This window comes from Micromys minutus (genome assembly GCF_963924665.1).
Source record: "Micromys minutus genome assembly, chromosome: 11".
NCBI classification, from domain to species: Eukaryota; Metazoa; Chordata; class Mammalia; order Rodentia; family Muridae; genus Micromys; species Micromys minutus.
Window position 1 is genome coordinate 4787001 of NC_137980.1, and position 5278 is coordinate 4792278.

General features: G+C 35.9%; 1 pseudogene across 1 annotated transcript; it reads left to right on the forward strand.

Annotated features, from left to right (window-relative positions):
• The first annotated feature begins 409 nt into the window (after nt 1–409).
• On the forward strand, nt 410–3582 carry LOC308427078 (phosphoglycerate kinase 1-like; annotated as a pseudogene). The gene is made up of 2 exons: nt 410–608; nt 2628–3582. The product of its transcript is annotated as a phosphoglycerate kinase 1-like (transcript).
• The last annotated feature ends 1696 nt before the right edge of the window (nt 3583–5278 follow it).

The window sequence follows — 5278 nt, forward strand, 5'->3', positions numbered from 1 at the left end:
CAAAGTTTAATCAAGATCAGAGAAGCAATATGAACAAATATATAACCGCTAGCGAAGCAGAAGCCATTCAAGATTTTTTTTAAACTACAAGACAACATAGGGCTAATATTAAGAATATGAAATAACTCAAAAAATTAGATACGAACAACACACATATTCAAATTAAAAAATTGGATGCAAAAATAAACAGAATCCTCAAAGGAGATTCTCTAATGGCTGAGAAACACGTAAAGATATGTTCATCATGCTTAACCCAGGGAAATGAAAACTGAAAAAATTTTGAGATTCCTTCTTACACTTATCAAAATGGCTAAGAATAATAAGACAAGTGACAGGTCTTACTAAGAAGGATGTGGAGCAATGGAACACTCCTCCATTGGTGACTGGAGTGCAAGCATGTACAGCCACCATGGAAAACAGCAAGGTGGTTCCTCAGGAAGCTGGACATCAATCTACCTCAAGATTCAACTATAAAACCAATGGATGCTTCATCGTAACACAGGGATACTTGCTCAACCATGCACATGTGAAACTCTCAGTAATCGCCATAAACTGGAATCCTGGCTATCATTCAACAGATGAATCCTTACCAGTGCAGCACTTCCTTGGTAAACAGATTTGAAAATATCCTTGATTTCTAAATAATTTTGGAATAATATAATTTTCAATTTTATTTTAAAAATTATTGTATAATTATATTATTTCCCCTACCCTGTCCTTACTCCAATTCCCCCAAAACAACTATTTTTATTAATTGCTTACATGCATATATATATACCTATTTATGTATTTATATTCCTAAAGCTATCATATACTTTTCATTTTTCATCTGTTAAAATAGTAAGGCTTCTTTGTCTTAACAATAAACATATAGTAACATCTTTTTTATTGAATTGAACAAATTTATTTTAAGAGCAAAGATAAATTTACAGATTTTAAGCATTTTTGCATAAAAGTATACAAATACATTTTTGTCAGTACTTGGTTTTTTTTAAAGCTTTGATGGTGTGCATTAAAACTAGTTATACTGAGCATAAAGTACATGTAAAACAACAAGTAACCTAGACATAGCCAAAGTTTCTTTGTGTGTAAGGATTTAACATAATGGTTTTTCTTTTCTTTTTTACTTGCCTTTGTTTTTCTTGAACATCATATAGTCTGTGAGTTGTTTCTGGGGTGTTCAGAATTTTCTGGGGCTGCATATTATGTCTGTTTTTTTGTGACTGGGTTATCTCACTCAAGATGATACTCTCTAGATGCATCCATTTTCTTACAAATTTCATAAAGTCATTGTTTTAGATAGCTGAGTAGTACTCCATTGTGTAAATATACCACAATTTTTGTATCCATTCATTCACTGGAGGACATCTGGGTTATTTCCAGCTTCTGGCTATTATAAATAGGGCTGTTATAAATATTGTGGTGCATGTATCTTTGCTATATGTTGGAGCTTTTCTGGGGTTTATGTCCAGAAGTGGAACAACTGGGTATTAAGGTAGTACTATGTCCAATTTTCTGAGGAATTGCCAGACTGATTTCCAGAGTGGTTGTGCCAGTTTACAACCCCAGCAACAATGGAGAAGTGTTCCTCTTTCTCTGCATCCATGCCAGCATCTGCTGTCATCTGAATTTTTTTTGACTTTCCACAATGTCAGATTTTATTGAAAGGTGATACATTTAATGTTTGTCATTATTTTTATGGAATTTTTCCCAAGCAGACCCAATTTCACTTAAGAACAGGCAAATTACATAGACAAGTACTTAAATTTAGATTTTATTTATCTTTTTGAGTTTATGTATTCATGTCTGTCTATAAGTATGTCTGTGCAGCACTTGTACCCAGAGCCTAAGGATGTCAGAATAATTTTTCAGATCCTCTGCGGGCTTGAGTTGCATGTTTTTGTAAATAGTCATGTGAGTTCTGGTAATTGAACATAGGAAATTGGGAAGAGTAATCAGTGCTGTTAAATACTGAGTCATCACCCAGGGCACAAAAAAGGTTTTTATAATATCAATCTTAATTATTAGTATTAACCTTCCATCTCAGTGTGGTCTGTTTTTGGTCAATAGAAACACTTTAAAAGCCTCTGCCACATTCAAAGTATATTGGAAACTACTATGTGTCCACAAGAGAGTGTTAGGTACAAGAGGCCAGAGAAATGTAATATTTCTACTTATATCAGAGAAGTAATTTTATCATCTGATGACACAAATGCATAAACTATAAAACGTGACTACATAGACCATGCTGTACAAGTCTTAGCTCTAGGTGGGAATTATTGACAGTATAAAGAAAAACTTTGTATACAGAGAGAAATGTCAAAAAGGGTTAGTGACCACTTTTCTCACAATATTGTGAGAAAGTCTAAATTTATTTCCTTATCCATAAGCTGTTTTATAAGTTATAGACAATATAAACATAAGTTACAGTAAATAAATATAGATACTAAGCTATTAGCCTGAGTTATGTAGACTGAGACACTTTTCTTTCCCAGGCTCCATAATCCCGTCTCTTAAGTCTGTCGACTAGTTGAAGCTTAGAATAATACTTCCATATCTCTAAAATACCAGTTTTATAATTTCCAGTGACAGGGAATGTCCAAGTAATTTTTATCTCTAATTTCAAGTTTTGTTATGCAGTATTAAGAATCAGAAAAAAAATGTATCAAGCTGGACAAGACTGACAATTGATTTTAAAAGTCCGGAAAAAATATTATCACTCATTACTGGAAAAAGAAGATATAAGTGTAAAGTGAAGCTGTACTTTAAAAAAAAAAAATCGAGCCTCACTCTCCCTCAGCTCCGGCCCTCTCGACTTCTCCGTGTTGCCAAAATTTCATTCTCTAAAAAGCTGACTTTAGAGAAGCTGGACGTGAAGGGGAAGAAGGTAGTGATGAGGTTGGACATCAATGTTCCTATGAAGAACAACCAAATCACAAATAACCAATGGATCAAGGCTGCTGTTTCAAGCATCAAATTCTGCCTGGACAATGGAGCCAAGTCAGTTGTCCTTATGAGCCACCTGGGATGGCCTAATGGTGTTCCCATGCCTGACTAGTACTCCTTAGAGCCAGTTGCTGCATAACTCAAATCTCTACTGGGCAAGGGTGTTCTGTTCTTGAAGGAGTGTTTGGGCCCAGAAGTAGAGAATGCCTGTGCCAACCCAGCAGCTGGGAATGTCATCCTCCTGGAGAACCTCTGCTTTTATGAGGGGAAGAAGGGAAGGGGAAGATACTTCTAGGAACAGGATTAAGGCTGAACCAGCTAAAATTGATGCCTTCAGAGCCTCACTGTCCAAACTAGGAGATGTCTATGTCAATGATGCTTTTGGGACTGCCCACCGAGCCCACAGCTCCATGGTGGGTGTGAATCTGCCACAGAAGGCTGGTGGATTTTTGAGGAAGGAGCTGAACTACTTTGCCAAGGCTTTGGAGAGTCCAGAGCGACCCTTCCTGGCTATCTTGGGAGGAGCTAAAGTTGCAGAAAAGATTCAACTGACCTTTTAATAATATGGTAGAAAAAGTCAATGCGATGATCATTCGCGGTAGAACGGCTTTTACCTTCCTTTTTTTTTTTTTTTAATGTTCTCATTTGCTTTTTTAAATTTATTTCGGATACATTTTTTCTATTTTTTTAACTTTATTTTAAAAAACAAAGATAAAAGAAAAAATTTTAAACATTTTTGCATAGATGTATAGAAATAAATTTTTGTCAGTGCTTGGCTTTTTTATTCTTTTTTATTAAGGTTTGATACTCTGCATTAAGGTCTTACTAGTTACAATGAGCAAATAGTACATGTAAAACAGGATGTAACCTGAAATTAGTCAACGTTTTCTTGGTGTGTAAGGATTGGGCATGACTTTTTTTTGTTTTGTTTTGTTTTGCTTTGCTTTGCTTTGTTTTCTTTTTTTCTTGAACTTCACACAGTCTGTGAGTTGTTTCTGGGGCAGTCCGAGCCTCTGGGGTTAGCATCCCACTATCAGTGACTGCATATTATGTCTGTTCTTTTGTGACTGGGTTATCTCACTCAGGATGATATTCTCTAGATGCAGCCATTTTCTTAAGAATTTGGTTAAGTCATTGTTTCTGATGGCTAAGTAGTACTCCATTGTGTAAATGTACCACAATTTTTGTATCCATTCATCTACTGAGGACATCTGGGTTCATTCCAGCTTCTGGCTATTATAAATAGAGCTGCTATGAACATTGTGGTGCATGAATCTTTGTTGTATATTGGAGTGTCTCTAGGATGTCATCTGAATTTTTGATCTTGGCCAGTCTGACTGGTGTGAGGTGGAATCTCAGGGTTGTTTTGATTTGCATTTCCCTGATGACTAAGGATGTCAAGCACTTTCTTAGATGCTTCTCAGCCATTCGGTATTCCTCGATTGAGAACTTTTTGTTTAAGTCTGTACCCCATTTTTAATAGGGTTGTTTAATTCTCTGGTGTCTAACTTCTTGAGTTCTTTGTATACATTGGATATTAGGCCTCTATCAGATGTGGGGTTGGTAAAGATCTTTTTCCAATCTGTTGGCTGCTGTATTGTTTTCTTAACAAAGTCCTTAGCCTTAATGAAATTTTGCAATCTCATTAAGTCCCATTTGTCAATATTTCACCTTAGAGCAGGAGACATTGGTGTTCTGTTCAGGAAATTTTCTCCTGTGCCTATATATTCTAAGGTTTTCCCTACTTTCTCTCCAAATAGTTTCTTTGTACCTGGTTTAATGTGGAGATTTTTGATCCACTTTCAATTGAACTTTGTACAAGGAGATAAGAAAGGGTTTATTTTCATTCTTCTGCATGCTGAGTGCCAGTTGGACCAACACCGTTGGTTGAAGAGGCTGTCCTTTCCCCCATTGAATGTTTACAGCTCCTCTGTCAAAGATCAAGTGACCATATAGGTGAGGGCTCATTTCTGGATCTTTTATTCTATTCCATTGATCCACGTGCCTATTTCTGTACCAGTACCATGCAATTTTTAGCACAATTGCCTTGAAATATAGCTTGAGGTAAGGGATAGTGTTTCCCGCAGATGTTTTCTTGTTGTTGAGGATGAAGTTTGCTATTCTAGGCCTTTTGTTAATCCAGATGAAATTGGACGTTACTCTTTCCAATTCTATAAAGAATTGGGTTGGAATATTGATGAGTATTACATTGAATTTGTAGATTGCTTTTGGTAAGATGGCTATTTTTACAATGTTGGTCCTTCCAATCCATGAGCATGGAGATCTTTCCAATTTCTGAGATTGTCCTCTATTTCCTTCTTTAGAGATTTGT